The sequence below is a fragment of the Drosophila obscura genome, unplaced genomic scaffold, assembly GCF_018151105.1.
Source record: "Drosophila obscura isolate BZ-5 IFL unplaced genomic scaffold, ASM1815110v1 contig_186, whole genome shotgun sequence".
In the NCBI taxonomy this organism is placed as follows: domain Eukaryota; kingdom Metazoa; phylum Arthropoda; class Insecta; order Diptera; family Drosophilidae; genus Drosophila; species Drosophila obscura.
Window position 1 is genome coordinate 5,012,188 of NW_024542774.1, and position 19,754 is coordinate 5,031,941.

General features: G+C 42.4%; 1 protein-coding gene across 18 annotated transcripts in view; it reads right to left on the reverse strand.

Annotated features, from left to right (window-relative positions):
• The window catches only part of LOC111076408 (heterogeneous nuclear ribonucleoprotein L), a 107,298-nt gene that overhangs the window by 81,324 nt on the left and 6,220 nt on the right, over positions 1 to 19,754 (reverse strand). The gene's annotated exons all lie outside the window — the stretch shown is intronic.

A 19,754-nucleotide genomic window follows, 5' to 3' on the forward strand; every position in this document is an offset into this window, starting at 1 on the left:
TATTCGAATGGGAAATATAATACCTTTAAGACTAGCTTCAAATTATTCCATCATTCCGTTATCTATCTATATTCTGGGACTAATTAATCCATCATGCTGTGGCTGTGGCTGTGTGGCACCTTTTCGATCGCTTGCATAAAACCCACTAAAAACGAATTGATTTTCTGCATAATCTGATATAATCAGCCCCCACCACCACTCTCGCTAAATCCCAGTCAGAGCAAAGCACAACGTTTGCACCGATTTTCGCTGCCCCTCGTTAATTGAGGGGCTGTCAGTGGGGCCTATGATGCTGTTGAAAAGGCAACAGAATTAACAGCGAAACAGAATGGCCTATCGTGAAAAGCATATGGTCTGGCTGGCTGACTGGCTAGCTGGCTGGCTGGCTGGCTGGCTGGCTGCAGCAGGCGGCAATGCCAGCATAATTTCCGTTTTGTTTTCGGTTAGGAGAGGTTTTTATAAATAAATTACGGAATTTAGGTGAACCATGTACATGTCACGTTCAAAATGTCAATCAATGGTCGACGGTGTGGTGGCAGCGGCGGCGGCGGCCACGGCGCGGGTGAAGCGTGAGAGCCGTGAAGTGAATTTCAATTTTCGGAATTTTCGCACACATTGCAGTCGCAGGAAAACAAGATGTGGATGTGGATGTGAATGTGGGATACAGATACAGATACGGTACGGTACGGACAGGTGTTTGGGCCACGTGGTACTCGTATTTGAGCCTTGTATTTGTCCACTAATTAACTCGATAGCAAAACCTCTGGGGAGACCTCTTATTACCATGCGTCTGTCTCCCGCTGCATGCAACACCTTGACATTTCCTTAACCGTTCATTAAGTTTATTCGCTTTTTTTCTCTTGCGGTTTCCTTTCATCCGCGAAACTTGAACTTGTCCGCATCGATGAGGCCAGCAGTCAGCTAGTCATTAACTAATTAGTTTTGAAGTTGATTAACGTTTTTTTTTCTTCACTTTTCCATTGACTGGGGGACTAGCTTTAAGGATGATTTTAAGCCAAGTAGAACCGCACAGAGTGGAGCACTCTTTTTGCTTTAATTTATTTATTGTAGAGCCACAGGCTCTTGCTGACTGACGCTGTGTTTTCATTGCCATCTAAAAGGCTTTGCAATTAGGTTAATGGATCGTCAGGTGCCCGTCAAAAGTAATCTATAGGAAATGCTGACCCAAATCTAAGGTAAAGGGGCCTTCGAGGCACAGGAACGGCCAATAAGGAAGCAGAAACAATGTTTTTCTCGCTTGTAGAACACGGAATGACTTTTCACAGATACAAATATCTATTGATCTACCCATTGGCAGCTTCATTATGTTTGGATTTATGGGGAAGAGCTCATCAAAAGATGGTAATCCAATATCTAATACCCACAGACAGACCAACAGACAGACAGATAGACAGACAGACAGTTTCCTCCCTTGGGCAAAGGCAGATAGCGTCCTTGGCTCACGGCTCACCCAAGGGTTAATTCAAATTTCAACAACATTTCACACAAAAGAAAATCCCAAGAAAACTCAGGAGAAAAAAAGGAAAAAAATAAGCAACGGAGAGAAACATTTGTTTTCTGTCAAATTTGCCTTTTTTTATTATTATAATACTTTCCCGTATACCATCAATATTTTCTTTTTCCCTTGTTTTCCACCCGCCCACACGCAAAGGCGAAAGAATATCCCCACAGCCAAAGACAGGAAAACTGTTGATTAAATTACAAAAAAAAAAAAAAATACTGCAACAACAAGAAAAACCAGCACCATACTAAAATGATTGATGGCTGGATGGATAGATTGACGGACGGATGAACGGATGGATAGATAGATAGATGAATGGTTTGTTCGGATGTTTTGGGGGGCTTAAGTGCATTGAGCCTCGTGGAGATTTCCCTCTCGATTTTTCCCATTTTTCCTATGAAATTTGTACAATTTGTAGTCGTATTTTGGTTTTGGTTTTCTTTCTTTTTTTTTTTTTTGGGTTTGGGAAAAACATTTGAAACATTTTTAGCACAGCGGCGGACGAATGAAAATAGGCCCCGCCGCCGAGCAGAGCAGAGCAGAGAGGAGAGGAGCAAAATGCTGTGACAGAGGCAGTGCTGCCAGCGGTGAAGCGCGGTGCAACGGCGTGGCGGTGGTGCAGTGTCGCGACTACATACCGCACCGCATTTCAACTCGAACCGCAACGAAATGAAGATGAATTACCCACCAAAAATCCCACCAGCCCAACCCAAGGATCCAAAAAGAAAAGAAAAAAAAACGAAACGAAACGTTGTCGGTTGATGCAAATCGCGAATTGCAAATCACAAATAAATTTCGCTTCGAGAAATTTGCACTCAGTCGATCAAACGGTCGCCTATAAAGTGCAGTCTCACCCAGCAGGAGCGCGGATGCATAGATATGTATATTCGTGCAGCTATACAGATACAAGTGCACAATATAAATGCGTTTGCCAAGAAATAAAAAACCGAAAGAGAAAAAATAAATAAAGGGAGAACGATGCGTCTGCCAGCGCAGCAGTAGATGCAGATGAAGAAATTGCCGCTGGGTGGCTGGTTGGCTGGCTGGCTGGTTGGCTGGCTGGCTGGCGGCTGGCCTGGCAATCGCAATGAACTGCAAGTCGACAAAATCTCAGATAAAGAATCGGGAGATTGTAAAAATAGCAAGAAATATAGCTGTAGAGTCAGTCAGTCCGTCAGTCAGTCAGAGCCAAAGCAGGAGAGTCTTTCGACTCTTTGCGCCCATCATCATCATCGTCCCATCGACATTTATCAAAGTGTCCTCGAAATTACACTGGAATGGCACAGGGCTTAAGGATGCCCAAGGATGTGCATAGGACAGAGGAATCTTCACACTCTCTCTCTAACAATCCACACAGATGATCTATCTGCAGCATTTGTTTGGCTCATTTGCCGCCTGTCCCAGGTACTGGCTAATCAAAACAGCTCCCAAACTGTCCATCTCTGTCCCATCTATCGGGCAGGCAGGCTGGCAAGCAGGCAGGCAGCAGGCTGGCAAGCAGGCAGGCAGGCACATGTTGCTGCCCTTCATTTCGGGCCAGAGCCCACAGAGAGAGAGAGAGAAATGTCTGGCGACAGCAACATGAGGCGGCATTTGTTACTCGCAATTAGATGCACTGTACTCCGTGCGGCAGACGTGCCTCAGGGACACACGGACAGGGGCACACAGACGAGAGACGAGAGACGAGAAACGACAGACGAGTGCCCGGCAAATGTCGAACGAAAATTGCACATAAAATGCAATTTACAAAATGTTTTCTTCAGCGTTTTTCCCCTTGCGAAATTTAATTAAAACAGCAGCCACAGAGAACAGCAACAACAACAGCAACAGCAACAACAACGACAACAATCATGAAATTAAATGCTGCAGATCAGTGAGCGACAACGGCAGCGGCAGCGCCGTGGATTGGGCCAAGTAAAAACATCAAAAGTCCAAGTCAAGTGGCGGGCCCCAAAGCACATAAAAAAAAAACAAAAACTAAAATGCTGAAACAAAAGCGAAATAGACTCAATTTTTGGTTTTACAAAATAGCCAAAATAATGAAGCAATGTGTAAGTTATAAACAGTGTGTGTCTGGCTGGTGAACTGCATTTGTATCTGTTGTACAATATGAGTATTTGCCTCCCCGTTCTGATGATGATGCTGATGCTGCTGCTGCTGCTGCTGCTGCCGCTGCTTGTGTGGCAATCAATCATTCTGGCAAAGACAAACCTTTTAGAGCATATAGTATATATGGGAAAATCGCTTATACTCATACTCGTACACCCCCGATGGCATGCTATTGGCATTGCTCATCACCATAGAATGAATTCTGTGGCCGCAAACGTCAGAGATCCCACGTTGGCCTCTCTTACGGCATGACATAAGTACCAATACGAATACGAATATGAATAGGAATACGAATAGGAATATGTGGTGTATCTGTATCTGATTTGCTGCTGCTAAATCTCTTGGTAACAAAACGGCAATTGCTCTAGACGCGTACCCGCACCCGTAGCACATTCACCATTTGGCCAGATCTCTTATCTCAGTTAGCCACGCTCATTAGACACGGCGGTATAGATGGGGGGGTGGGGGCTGGCACCTCCACCAGCACACGTGGAGCATTGAAAATTGTCATTAGTTCGGCGTTTGATTTTTCCTAGCCTGTGGCGAGTGTAGTAAAGCACACAAACAGGGGCGAAAAAAATATTGTATGTGCTTTGGTTTCTAATGATTCTCCACTTTGCCCGCCCACACACACACACGCACGCACGCACGCACACAAACACACTCCAGGAGTCTGTGGCCGGGGATTAAGGCCAGAGATTGGCGTGTCTATTGATATTAAAGTTTATGTTCGTCCGGGCTTAATACCCCGGATGAGATTGCAGCCAGAGAAACGATTGTGTATGTATCTTGAAGTAACAGTCGATCCAATCGATAATATACTCCCACTCCCCCTTATGTTTGTTGGCAGAAAGTTCCACTTCATTAGGAAAACGCCCCCCCCTGCACCCGATATGAGTGGGGAAAACTGAAGAAAAGCCAGCCAGCCAGACACCCACCCCCACTCCTGCATGGCCATAAATCCATCTATCTTTTCAACAAACTCTTGCTGTTTGCTGCTTGGTTGTTTGCTGTTTGCTGTTGATTTGCGTTTTCGTCATTTTTAATGTCAGTTCACTTGACGGGCACCCCACCCCAGAGCCAAAGATACTGCTCGTACTGCTCGCCCAGACAGACATACAGATAGATGGAGGAGGCCGTCCCTGAGGTCCGCACGCGTTGATCACTTATGACAACAGTTGGCTCAACGCGTCCGCGTCTCCGTTGCTCTCTTGGGCAGTGTGACACGGCTTCGGGAGCATGTAATTTATGTGGAAAAATCTTTTGGGGGCCGCTTCAAACATAAAACAATTTTCATTTGCCCGTTTTTCCGTGTGCGCTCTGCGCCCAATTTACGCGCCGCTTTTCATGTGAAAATCCACACTAATACATCTGTTTTTGGGAGCTCCGTCTCCTCTCGCGTTTCGGTTCGTTTTTCCATTTTTTTCCCCATTTGTTTTTTTCATAATTTTCTTTATTTATGGAAAATGCTTTTAAATGCGCATAAAAATATATATATGCCTGCAAGAGGTGGGGGGATGGGATGTTGGGATGTTGGGATGCTGGAGGTGAGAGTAGGAAATTGATTGCCAAATGGAGGAAGTATCCGCCAGATACATCGCGTACAATTGAAGAAATGATTCGCGAAATGCGGCCACCTCTTTGGGTGCCCGTTCCCGTCCCCGTTTAATTAAATTTAATTTGCTAAAACTAATTTCAAATTGCGTAGAAACACAAAGTAAATCGTACATTGCATTTGGGAACGGAGACCCAAGATTTATTTCTATTTATTTCGGTTGTTTTTCCCCTGCCCATCCGATCCCATCCCCTCCCCCTCTCTGCCGTGGCAAATTGAATAAAATGTACGGAAAAATGTCAACAAATCTCTGAGATTTTCACTCAATCTGCGTCTGTCATGTGGGAATGATGGGGATGGACCTCAGGGCCCAGCGGCGAGCGGTCGGCAGGTTGCGGCTGAGATGCCACGGAAGGGGGCACACACACACATTCCTCACTGCGTGTTCACACAATTGAAATTTTCCTCATTGTGCGGCTGCCTCACCTCACCTCGCCACCCTCCCTATCTCTCTCTCTCACTCTTTCTCTCAAGGTGTTTCAATTTCTTCATCATGATCATCTCGTTTGTATCTGGGCGATACTCTTCGTGCGGTGGGGCACCAACACTTTCTGGGCATAATGTTGCAAGAGGGAGAGCAGACTCAGGGAATATGTCTACGTTCAACGAATGTTTAAAATTAAAACAAAAAAATCATAAGTGGAAAATATTGAGAGGAAAAGAATGAATCCGAAGCAGTAAAAATTTCCGCAATCTTCGGAACCCTAAATCATACATTTATCGAGTGTATTTGCCGCTTCGGTTTGCATTCATTCTTTGGTTGCTTTTGTCTTTGGTTTACCCCCAATTTCTAATGTGGTTTTGTTTGGAGCATTTCTACGTCAATGACTGAAATATTTGCGCTATTTTTTTTTCTATCTTGACAATTGGCAAGCCAAGCGTTAGGGTAGGGGAGAGCAGGAGCCGACAAGGCAAAACTAATCAGTGAGATGCGTAATGGAGCCCACCTAGTGGGAGAAATAGAGAGGGGAGGATGAAGTACATATTCATGTTTAAGAGATATAGATATAGATAGATATAGATATACGGAATTATGTAAGGAGCCGGCACGTGCTGACCTACATACCTATTTACATATGTATTCTATGTATCTATGTATCTGGGAAATATTAAAGTTATTATTCAATTATTTTACGATTACTCTCCAGTGTATTTTGTGTTCCTTTTGATCTATTTTACAAAGTACATTTACTCGTAATCTCCCACCTCCCATCTTCTCCTCCCCGCTCCCAGCCAATCCAAAATTCTAGGCCAAATGCCAAGAATCTATATTTGGTCAGGAAACAGGCGTCTGCCCAATTTAACTTGGGCATTTATCATTTTACTTAATGATCAGTTAATGAACGTTTTTTTTTTTGCTATTTGGAAAGCGTTATGGCCCGCAACTAATTAGAGCTCACAGAAAATATCTAAATAAAGTCAATTTTCTGTGCAATTAAGATGGAAATGCATTTCGCATATTTACGACCCAATGGAATATTGAATAATGATTATTTCAACGATGGATGTACAACGTTTCTTGGGAGTACGAAAGATTGCACTTAGCCCTGCTCTCTTATGGTGGGAAACCTCACACCTTTCACAGGGGAAAAGTTCTGAAACGAAGCCACAAGAAAACCAGTGTGGGGTTGGTGGTGGGGCACACACACCAGAAATAACTTCATGTAGTGCTAGGGAAATTTACGGCAGACACGAGAGCGAGAGCGAAAGTGCGCCAGCAATTGCAGTGCGATGAAATTTTCATTTAGCAGCTTTACCTTTGTGGCACAGACACACACGGAGCAACACCACCTGCGACGGACGGACGGACGGACGGACGGGGGCAAACAAAAAGCCGCGTGAACTCCACGCGCCAGGAGGTAGTAGCTTCCCCCACAAAAGAGAGGGGGGGACACCGTAGAGTACTCCAGGGGAGGGAGAAGGGAGTGATAGAGAAGGGAGCACCGTCGCGCTATACAAATGTTTACTTTGGCCGCGGCATCTTCATCGTCGTTGGCGGCCACTAAATTACCGAGTCGCATCGCTGGCCCCGAAGCCGAGGAGCCACATCATTACCCATTAGCCATTCCCCGTTGCCACTTCCCCCCATCCCTCCCACTGGTTAGCCAAACTATAGACCTTCACTTCAATGTGTTAATCATCAAATGGGAAGAACAGCGAAACGGGAGCTTCTACCACCGAGATATCGGGGATGTGTGTTTGTGTAAACACAAACAGACAGTGAAAACTTGAGCGGGCACCACCGCACCGCAACACATTGCAACACTTTGCACCTGACCCAGTCCGAGATAGACCCACCCGTGTATTCCCGTGTAGTATCTATAGAGCCGTAGCGATCTAAGCAAACGGAACCATATCGTTCTGCTGAACCCCCCGACATGCATTAAATATTTGTCAGCAGTTTGTGCAAAAGTTTGCCCCCGGGGCGGGTGTGGGCACCGCTCCCTCCCACTTCCCCAAATGAACACATGTGGCAAGCAGATACGAGAGTGTGCTACAGCATTCTTTTCGCTTGTGTCACAGCGGCTGTTATTCTTATTGTTATTATCAATATTTAAACACATTTCACTCTGTTATTGCTTGTGCGCTCTACGCTCCACCTTGGGACTTTTCGGAATCGAGGAACCCATTCGGTACGGGGGAGACGGCAGGGAGGACACATGTTCAATGCATAGAAAAGGAGAATGTACATAAATGAAACGTGTCAAAAGATACGTTTGGTATCCCTAAAGGATATGCAATTGGAAACAATCGGACAATAATGGTAATTGCTTACTTTTACTTTCATCTTGTCCTCCGAGTATCTTATCATTAGCGGAAAAATAAACCTTATCTTTCTGCTGATAAGTTGTACATTTTGGCAGCTGTTGAGAGTTTAACCCACTTAAATGTGCACCTAATTATATTTAAATATTTGCAAATTTATATCCATCTTCTTTCTATTATATATTGAAAGCTATTTCGTGTGAATTGGCCTCATTCTGAGGCACTTGTTGACTGGTTAATGGATTCTTAAGCGTCTGGTTAGCATTCAAGCTGGAAACTGACTTTTATCGAGCTTAAATAAATCAAAGGGTCTTTCTTCTTCACCATTGAAATGCACTCAAGTGTGATACAATATGTACATATGTATATGTAGGTAATGTGATTGTCTTTGAGATGCGGGATTTTCGCTTCTTGGGTGGTTGATCTCCTCCACCCGCCACGCCCCATTCCCCTTGTTTTCTTGGGTGTTTTCCTGCACTTGCACCCAGGCTTCTGATGCTCGTAGAACTTGCTATCAGTCGCGAAATGTGCCAGGGAACAATTTAAATATTTCACGATAAAACGCGACACAGATAGTAAGGGAAGAGAGGGAGAGAGTTGGGTTGGGGCACATTTTTGTTTTGTCTTTTTATTGCGTATTTGGTGTGAACGAACTGTCGCTCATTTTGATGCGCTGTTATTCCAACAATGCAAAGTGCGCCACATAAATAAACGCTACCCAAAGTGTTGTATCTGTTTTTCGTATCTTATTTGCGAGCACGCGAGCGCACTATGCGCAGCTCTGCTATCAATAATGCGATACATCAAGAGGGATAGTGGAACAAAATAAAAATGTGGGAGAAAAAAGACATTATTACAATTTGTGCCATATCCAATGGCCTACAGTTATTTGATTATCGCTGGTAGTACGAGCGAGCGTGCGACGAGTGGCATGCAATTGCTTCCGGCTTTGGCTTTGGCTTCGTGTTGCAATCACGCCATGGCCAGGCCATAGAGCGTTCGACTCTGCTGACATATGTTTGCACTTGCCAATCTGCAATCTATGATTGGCTTCGATTTGGACTCCCATCCGAACGCATTAAACCGAATCCCGGTCATGAAATCATTATAACCTACATACCCATATACCATAAATTATGTACAATATCGTTTCGGGCCTGGATGCATCCCATTTAACTTACCTAAAACGAGACAGAAAAAAAAAAACAACGGAAAACAAAGAGATTAATTTATTGCAATTTATTATTAAGCTGTTGGGTTTTTGCCACAATTGCCGCTGATAAACAGCGCACAAATGCCATATGTATTATTCGTGTAAATTAATTAAGAGTGTTTATCCTCCCTCCTACTTCCCTGCTAAAGTTATTGAATTCAATTTATAATGATTTACAATAGAGCGGAATTTGTATGCAAGAGACTGATAGCCATACGATTTCTACACTGATCCGACATTAATTACTTTATTGCTTCTATTATTCGTTTGCGTTTACGATTTAATTGCAATTGGTCGAAAAAAGAGTGCAAGGGTGCCACAAGCCCTGGGCAAAATCAAAACCATAAATATAAACGTTTTTTCCACAATTTTTTTCAGCACTTGCAGCAAATAAAAAAAAAAAAACATCTCCTTCCCTGTTCGAAAATGCAACCGCAACCAAGAACAGATTAGCCTTGTACATATGCTCCATACATACATATGTACACATGTTTGTATTTCTGTAAAAATTATATAAAATAAAGACCAACAAAATATTTACACTATGGCGTCCTACGCGTGTCTGCAACCGTTCTAGCTGTGCTTCTGTTTCTGTATCTGCGTGTGGCAGTTTATTGACATTTCATTACATGCCCAAGGCAAGGCAACAGAAAATTGTCAAAAAGAAAATCAAATGTTTTATTATCAAAGCAAAACAGGTCATTGATTGGATGGACATCTAATTGAAAAGCAATTTCAATTAAATCGTTGGAAAGGTTATTAATTCGCAGAGCCACGTCAAAGATTCATATCGGAAATATCAATTGGAAACACTTTCTCTGGCCAGATAAATGAAGGTTTCGCGTTTATGCAAATTCAATTTAATTTGAATGCTGCGAAAACCCAACGCTTTAAATGCCATTAAAACACATCACATCATATGGGTATCGTACATACTCGAATATTTAAGAATACAAATACAAAGCTACCGAAAGGCAAAGCAAATGAAATACAGGCCGGAATTGGGTCAATATATAAAGGCATTAAAAAGGAGCAACATGATTGGAATTTCCGTATATGTACGTACATGAAGAGAGACTTCCTCTGAAAGAAAGGGATGCTGCCACAAACTTGATGGGGATTTACAGGGTATGCGATAACAAACCCAAAGGCCATGAATTTATTATTTTAGAGATCTTCAATATTTAGAAGAGAGATTCGTCTCAACACGATTTGATTCTATCCAGATTCAGGTCGATGAATATGATATATGTACATATTTACCTTCTTATTTGTATACATTTATACACACTTATCTACATACATACATATATGTACATATGTATATTATAAAGCTGTTGTATATTTTCGAAGTAAGGAAAAGCGTTTGCTAATTTACTTTCCACAGATGGCAATGCAAAAGTGCAAGTCTAACAATGCCTTCAACAAAATGCGGCACTTGATAATAAAAGCAATAAGATTTCAAATAGATTTACGAAGAAAAATAGTGATTCGATTTGGCTAAAACCGGACACAGTTACGAGTATTTGAGAATCCACAATGTTGATAAGTAAGAAGTACCGTTGCAACAACGTGTGTACACGTGTATGCAGTGCCTTGAAGAGGCAGCAGGAAAAACTCGCCCAACTGCAAGCACTTACATACATCCCATAAGGTGCCAGTGGGTTAAGTTTCTGCCATTTCTCATTCGATTTCGCAAAAGAGCAGCTCCCAAAAAAGTAACGTGCTCAAACACACGAGGCGTGGGATGGCAAGAGAGAGAGAGGGAAGGAGCAAGCATGTACATATGTATATACATACGTATGTGTACATATATGCATGTTCCTGTTGTTTAAATAAAGCCCAAGCAAGCACCGTTAGCAACACATACTCGTAAGGCAATAAAAATAAAGGCAGGCCTAAAAAGAATCGTTGGCAAAACGAAAAGCAACAAAGCCAACAAAAACAACAAAAAAGAAGCGTGCACCGAATTTGCTGCTTTTGCAATACGGTCGTCGTCGTCGTCGTGGAAGCCTCTGCTGCAGTGCACATTACTGACGGACGCAAGGTGCTTGAAAACAAGGTGAGACTTTCTCAGAGAGCTCATCCATTCATGTTTCATATTCGGTTTTAGTTGCGTTTGCGAGATATGTGAAATGAGCGATAGTGTGGCCGGAAAAATAGTCAACCACCTGGGCGATCGGTAATGCACCTCACCCCCTGCATGACTACACCTTGGACCGACTGACGCTCGTTTCTGCTTGCATTCTCTTACGCTCTCACGCGTCGCAGAGCCTGCTGCTGCTGCTGAAGCTGGGTTTTTAAATTGGCAGCGCTGCAGTTACTGTTGTTCTGTTTTTATTGCTTATATCTTTTGAACTTTGCGTCACACACTCAACCCAACACACACACACACACAGACACAGACGGGGACAGAGACAGACACGCACGTTTAATTATATTTGGTTGCTTTTGTTGTTGTTTTTTTAGTGGGTCAGCGAAATTATTTTGCTGCTGTTTGCCTCGTAACTGTTGCGCGACGCGACTGCGCTTTTTATTCGCCTGTGCTGCAGCTGCGCAAAACTGGATTTCAAAAGCAGCAGCAGCAACAACAACAACAACAAGAGAGGAACGGATAGCGGTGCGGTGGGGAGAACATTTACTGTGAAGGTAAACCAGCGCATAAAAAAAAGAAAAGATGGAAGGGAAAGAAGTGTGCAAGAGGGGCGGGGAATTGCATTGATTTGTGTTTTTTCTGTTGCACAAAACACGTTTTTTTGGCGCTGCAGAAATTTCCATAAAAGGTTAAGCATTTCCAGAGAGAGCGATGCAAAGCGAAAGAGAGGTACACACACACACAAAGAGAGTGCCGAAAAAAAGTTCAAGCACCTGCCAAAAAAGAAAAGCAAAACGAAAGAGAGCCAAAAGACAAAAGCCGCAATAACAATTCCATTTGTTGTTGCCTTAATTATATTTTTTATCTATGTACTTAGCTGAAATACAAAGAAGAAGAACAAGAAGAGAGAGAGAAAAACGTTTCGACGCTGGCTGCGCTGTCGGTGGCGTATGAGCAATTGAGTAATTACAATCGACAGCGGCAGCCACAGAAGCAGCAACCGAAGAAGAAGCAATTCAAATATCAGCCACGAAATACGAATATTTTTTTAAAGAAATTTTGAGAGCAATTAAATGGCTTTGATAAACAGTTCTTTTCGACAAGAAAGAGATATGCGTGTGAGAGAGAGAGAGACCACGCGCGCACAAAAGAAATGTGCTAAAGAAAGCTGATCGAGAGAAGAGAGAGAGAGAGCGCGCACACACAAGCAGCAAAAGAAAGCAGAGCAAGCAACAGAAGCCACCGCAGCCACCACAGTTTTTTCTTGTTCTTTTCCTCTGCTTTCGGCATGCATGACTTGAGACGGTGGCAGCGACAGCGACGCGTTGATGAGTCAAAAGCAGCGCGGCCATAAAAATTGCGCGCCAAATAAGCAGCAAGAGAACGAGGAGAGCGCTGCAGTGCGAAAAGGGTTTACGGTAAATGCCAGCCACAGTGGAATGAAACGATTCAAAAGGAGTCGCTACTGCATTACTAAATAATCTAGTCCACAGCTGTATCTTTATGTCTATCTTTAATCTTTGGGATACCTGTTAGCTGTTAGCTGCTGCTGCTGCGAACATACGAACATGTGCAATTGCCAACTAGAACAACACGTTCACTTGCGACAGCGTACGTCATACCCGTAGAAGGGGGTATGAAAACGATAAAGAAAAACGTGTTTTCTGTTCTGTTGCAACGGTGGCTCGCTGCTATTTATCGCTACCCCCCAGCAACCCCCCCACCACTACCACACTCTCCCCACACATGCGACACTGCATTGTATCTGAGGGAAACGTGCTCGGAGAACGGCATGCCAAACCAACTGGAATTGTATCTAATTAGTCTACGGGTATACTGAAACGAGTAGTTCTATTGTACTACCTCACAAGAATTAGCAACAGCACAAGATATTGTTTCTCCCTCCTCCCCCACCACTACGAGTAGATCTCCTGCCGCCACTACATTGAGACGCCCCCATTTCGGTGGATTTCTTTCCCCTCTTCGATCCCAATCGAATCCATTATTTATCTCCCTACACCCTCCTCCGCCACCGCTGGCCGATAAAATAAATTCAAACGAGACAAGCTGTATGACCCCTCGGGTGCATAAATATTCTGGGGGCCCGCAACAAATTGTCGGCTTGTTATGGTTGCAGCAAATTAATAATAAATATAATACATAATTATCTGTTGACATTGGCGTTTTTGTGTGTGTGTTTTGCTACAAAAATATGGTAATTTATTTCTACTTAAGGTTTTTGTTTGATATTTAATCATTTTAGAAGGTATTTTTAGAGTATGACAAGATAAAATCGTATATTTGATATCCTGATAGATATTCTCTACAATTCCAGAGTTATTTCCTCTTGATTTCTTCGGGTATATTTACATATAACTGATCTGACTCCGTTATATAGCTGACTGACCTTAGAACGATGAATTTGCCAGAGTATTAATATTTTCGGCCAACGGCGAACGACAAATTTTGCTCTCCTGATTTCAGTTATTATCCGCTTAAATAGATTATCAACCTCAACATTTTAAATTCAGTTAAAAGCTTTTCATTTGGTTTATTTTCCATGCTTTAGGGAGTTGAAAAAGTGTATGTTCATAATGGATATATGAAAATGCAGCTTTTGGAGGATTTTCTGGCTAATTGAATGCATTAAATGGCGTATTGCATTTGTGGATAAGAACTCGTAAAGCAAATACATACATATATACAAACTCGTATTCTGTATCTGTATCTGGCAAAGGTTGCATTTTTCTGTGTGCATTGTCTGCCCTTCTACACCTCACTTCCTGTCGAATTGCAGGCACAATATTTCAGCTGTTTTGGGGCATTAGTTTTGTGCAGCAATCATTATCGCTCTTTCCCAGCTCTCTCTCTCTCTCTCTCCCTCTCGCTCCCTTTCTCTGTGTGTATGTTGCTCTGTTGCAGATGAAGATACAAAGCGAGCATTAAAAATACTGAAAAACAAAACCCAGTACCAAGCCAAAGGCAACGGCAAGGCCCAGAGCCACACGTCACTTGACGTTCAAGTTCAATAACCTGGCCAACCACACACACACACACACAGCTGCAGTGAGAAAGAGAGGGGAGGACTCATACAACGACAATTACCAAATAATGTGGCCACATGCACATGAAGAAACGCCGGCAAACGGCATTAAGAAAAGAAGAAGTACGAGAAGCATTCGAAGGCAGCAGCAAAAGCAGTGGAATAAAATAAAAAAAAATAAAGAAAAAAAACTGAAACCGAAAGAAAAAGAAAAGAATAAAATCAAATTGAAACAAAATCTGCGGTCGACGCTTGGCCGCTTGCTTACATAACAGCAAAAATAATGTTTAAGCAGCGGTAAAGCAAAGCAACGCAAAGTCAGAGCGAAAGAAAGAGCGACAGAGACAATTAGAGGAAGCGAAAGAGATAGAGGGAGAGAGAGAGAGCGAGAGCGAGAGAGTGCGAGCAACAGAGAGCACAGAACCGGGAAGAAGTAATGACAAAACAATAACAAAAGGCATTTCCAAAAAAAACACACACACAAAAAGAGCAACACGAATTATATTCAAAAAGGGGCAAAGCCAAAGCCCCAAAAAAAAAAGAGATAAAAAATAAAATAAAACAAAACAAAAAAAACACCGAAAAGTGATCTGACGTTGTACTTCGATTGGGACCCAGCGAGCGCTACAGATACAGATATACTGCTACAGATACAGATACATACAGATACAGCTGCTCTCCGCATCTCCCTCCTCCTCTCTATCGTTCTTTCTTTCTTTCTTCTCCCACTTTTTGTGTACTTTTTTTTTTGTTTGAATTTCAAAGTTGTGAAATATTTAAGTGTAAATGGAATCCCGAACGATTGCACGGGTGAGCAGAGAAGGGTGGGAGAGGGTGTGGGGCAGAGAGTGAAAGGGGCCATGGGGGCGGGTTAAGTAGATGCTAAACAGCAGCGAAATGACTTAATAACCATCTTCCCGACATACGAGTATCTTCCCGTACAAGCTCGATCACTTAGTGAAATAGCTATTTGCTAAGAGTATCTGTGACATATGTACACTGCACCTGACCTCTGAGCTTGAGGTTCAGGCCAAATTTGTATGTAGAAAGTTTCCGCTCAGGTAAAAAACAAAAAGTAAAAGTGATCTCGTGGAAAAAGTATCACCTATACAAAGATTTCCGAAAGTAAGCCAAACCTTAACAATCTGAAAATATTAACATATACTTACTACAAAGTTCACTTGGTTTGATTTAAGGATAAATGCTACAATAGTTTTCAGTGCCCCTTCAATTCATAATCAAATAATTATCCAACAGCACTTGCACATTCTTGAGCTCTTGGGGCAGCATGTGCCGAGTGAAATTTCATTAGTCAGCGGTTAAGGAAAAATGCCAAGAACTTCCCTCTCCCCCCTACGACCGCGTGAGTCCACCCAAGACCTCTTCAAACCTGACCGGCATTTCTCTACGCACCGCAGCCCAGCACACAACACAGAAAACAGCAAGGGGCAGGCTCAAGAAGCTAGCCATGCTGCTTTAGCTGCAAAAATATTAATTAAAAATATATTCAACAGCAAATCAGAAATATCTGAGCACAGAAATTGTTAAGGAACTTCTTCACGGGCTTTTACAGAACGAAAACGAGAGATACTTTTATTTGACTCGCTGGAAAAGCTCTTGAATGCGTGCCTTTTGTTTGTACTTGCATCACGATATTTCACTCACGAATTTCATTTCAAAGCAGAACCAGATATTAGAATTCTCAACGAAAATGGGGAAGAGAAAACAACCAAGAGCGAACGAGGGAGGGGGGCCAGCAAGCGAGAACGTGGCACGCAATAATCGTAATAACAATAATACAGCAGAATGAAGAACATGCCAAAATGTTGTAATGACTCAAAGTGAAAATAAACTTGCCCCAAAGCGGGAGCAACTCTTAGCCAGTTCTTGGCTAGGGATCTGGCAGGGAGGATTGCTGGATGGATGGATGAATGGAGTACGAAATAGATGCGAGAAGAAGGCGGCACGGCCAAATGAAAACTAATTGTACCGTAGCGAATAATTCGAGAGCCCCAAGTTTGAAACCCAGAGATGGAAAAGGAATTCGTAGAACTACAGCGACGACTGCGACTACGAAAAAAAACATAAAAGAAAAAAAATTAAATTTCTATGCAAGTCACGGCGTTTGCCTCCAGCCTGTCGCTGTCTTCATGCCCCCGCCCACCACCATTCTCTAACTCTCTCTTCCTCTCTTTCTTTCCCTTCGTTGCCCTGAAACGCACAAACACATTTGTAATTGACGCAAGTTTCCAAAGTACCGCATTACATGGGTCCCGACTCTGAGTTTGGGTTTGGGTTTGGATTGGGGTTCGGGTTGTGGGCCCTGAATTTGGGAGGTGGCAGCGATTGTGCCTGGCATATTGAACGAGTACGAGGAAAAAAAGAGACAAGAGTCAACCGGCAACGTAGAAGGTACATAATAGAAAAAGGCTAAACGAGAAGCGGCACGAGAACCGTTAGCAGCCGCTCGTAATTGGCATTTAAAAGTGTGTCGCATGTCGTCAGAGACAGCAATAGATACATACATATACATATATATATATATTTACATACATTCATATATATAGTAATAGCAACGAAAGCGCAGCGTTGATCCGTTAATGGACAAAACTTCAAAAGTAGCCCCGAAAATTCAATATAATTACATAGATGAATACATACGCAGGTAAGTATATAATTCCATGAATAAATATGCATCCAGCTGTTCAAAATCTCAAGAACGAAAATGCGTGTAGGGTTGGACTCTAGACTCCAGAGGGTAGTTACTACATTCCCCCCCCCCCACACACACACACACACACACACAGAGTGTGGAGTCAGTGGGTGGTTTTAAGACACACTTTCAATTGTTTCAAGTCCAAAAGAACTCGGGAAATCATATTTACAACGAAAATTTAATAATCAAAAGGGTATTTGGAATACCTGAGCCAGGAAAGTACCTCCCCAAAGTGCCACCGGGGGCGGTGTATAGATATTTTCCAAGAATTTTCTTTTACGTTAGTTTGACACATGAGAAGGGAAGAAGGAAGAAAAATCTTTATAAGACCTCGTTCAACTGTGCTCCATTTCCAGTTCCATAAAAAACACACTGCCCTGACCCTCAAAGAACGCTGTACCAACGGGGTCCCCTCAAATATCGCAGAAAAATATACAAGCACAGATACAGTTGCAGCAGCATATTCCCCCTTCTCCGAAGACAATCTGTATCTGTAGATGTCCACCAGAAGATGGCAAATGACAATGCGCCATATATTAAATTATATATAAACGTGTACTTAAAAAACTACACTTCCGACCTTCGAGAGAGAGAGAGACCCAGCATGGCATCCGGCAAATACACGACTACACTGTATTTCCCCACTCCCCACCCCCTTTCAAGGAAATGTAAGTAAAAGAGAATAAGAGACAAGAAAAGAATCAGAAAAGAGCATAAAGAAAGCCGAAGTAACAGCAGGGGCAACGGAATGGTTAGGATCGGAATGGGATAGTGGCCACAAGGGGCATAAATTGAACTTTTTTCTTTTATTTTTCTTGCTGAGAAGAACATAGGAACTCTTTTTCTCTCTCCCTCTCTGTCTTTATATATCCTCTTCTTCTTTTTGTATATACATATACATATATATATATTTCTTTCCCCACACGATTCATAATTTCTGGTAATTGGAGTTTAAGGCGGACGGACACCTTCACAGCAGAACGAATACTGAAAAGAAATTGCTTGACAACTTATTTTTGGAAACGTGTTTTGTTGGTTGTTTGTTTAGATTATGTTTTCCTAATGCCAGCAAATCGCCTTATTACGCTGTCTGCCGTCTGCTGTCCACAGAAGGAAATAAAATGATGACAAGGTGTTAATTCGACACACAACCAAAGAGCCTCATCAGCCGAATCATCATCATCGTGGGCTGTGCTTTCTTGTGAGGCAATAAAGTTATTAAATCGAATTTTAGGAGAATGAAATTCAAAACCTTAAAATAAATATTAATACAGACATTTCATTGAGCCAAGGCAAATAAATCATTGGTTGGTTTCAACTAAATTTTGCCACACAAAATAGACACAAATTGATACAAAAATATTTTCAGACCCTGTTAAAAGGTTTAAGTAATTAACTTCATTTGTTGTGCATGGATTACAAAGAAATTCGTTAAGAAATATAAAGCAAATAAAGCAAATTCAATCAATTTTGTTGAAAGTCAACAATTTTGTTCTTGTCAAAGTTTTACATTTAAATATGCCATATTTTCACGAATAATGTATTACAGTATTCAATAAGAAATATACAGTAGGAAAATGTATCATATTTCAATTCGAACCACAAATGAATACAAATAATAATATTAATGTTTTAGCCATTGCAAATTGAGTTCACAATACGACTTACTTACACAGGTCATTCGAAAAGAAATCCCAAAGCATTTTTTGCCGGACATGCATGAGACTTTCCATTCGATTTAGAATTTATGATGGCTTTGACCGAAATATGAGCAACATAACTTATTATTCCACACCCAACACAACACATCTGTGTCTCCGACTCATTTGAAATGCCAAACAGGCAGAAAATTTCATTTGTTGTGGCCAAAAGAATAAAATTTCAACACGGCAAAGGAGTAGGGAAAATCTACCAAAAATCAAAGAGATTGACTGGCAGTGCCAGAAACAATCACAACGAATATGCTCGTGATGGAATCATAGTCAAGTTTCGGAGACTCGTAATAGGAGCAACACAAAAATACTTAAGAGCCAGGACCAATTAGTTGGTTCAGCCAGGTATTACTTAGCTATGACTTTAGCGATATATACATATGTACATGGGATACGTTGAAAGAGCTCTTAAGGTAACAAGCAGGGAACAGCATTTTCAATTAGCTCAATTACAGAACCCTGCAGCAGCATCATCATCAGAGGGTGTAAAAAACCCCAAAACTGGACAGCCAGACAGATGCACATGCAACCCTTTGAGCCAACCCTCTCAAACCACGCGGACATTCGCGGACCAGGGACAATAAAAATCAATTATTTCTAGTAAAAAGCCAACGATGCAAGCTAGCCAAAACGTAAAGCAAAAACATGATTAAAGAGTGCTTGCAACCCCCGGGCAGTGGAGTCGAGTGCATCTCCAGTTTCCTTTGCCCAGGGTGATGCATTTAATTAACAGCCATTGCCCAGCGGCAGAGTCTGCCAAATGCATTTTGACTGTTGCATCATCAGCACCGAAAGGTGTATGGGGGGAGGGATAAGGCAGGTAGCTGCCCAAATGGGTGGTTGTTCGCTTGATGGGTTCGGTTGGTCACCAGACGCACCACCAACAAAGTGCCTTCTGATTTTTTGCACTAGCGAATGGTGGCTGCCCCTGGTCCGGCGGCATGGGAGTGGGGTGCCCCCTTC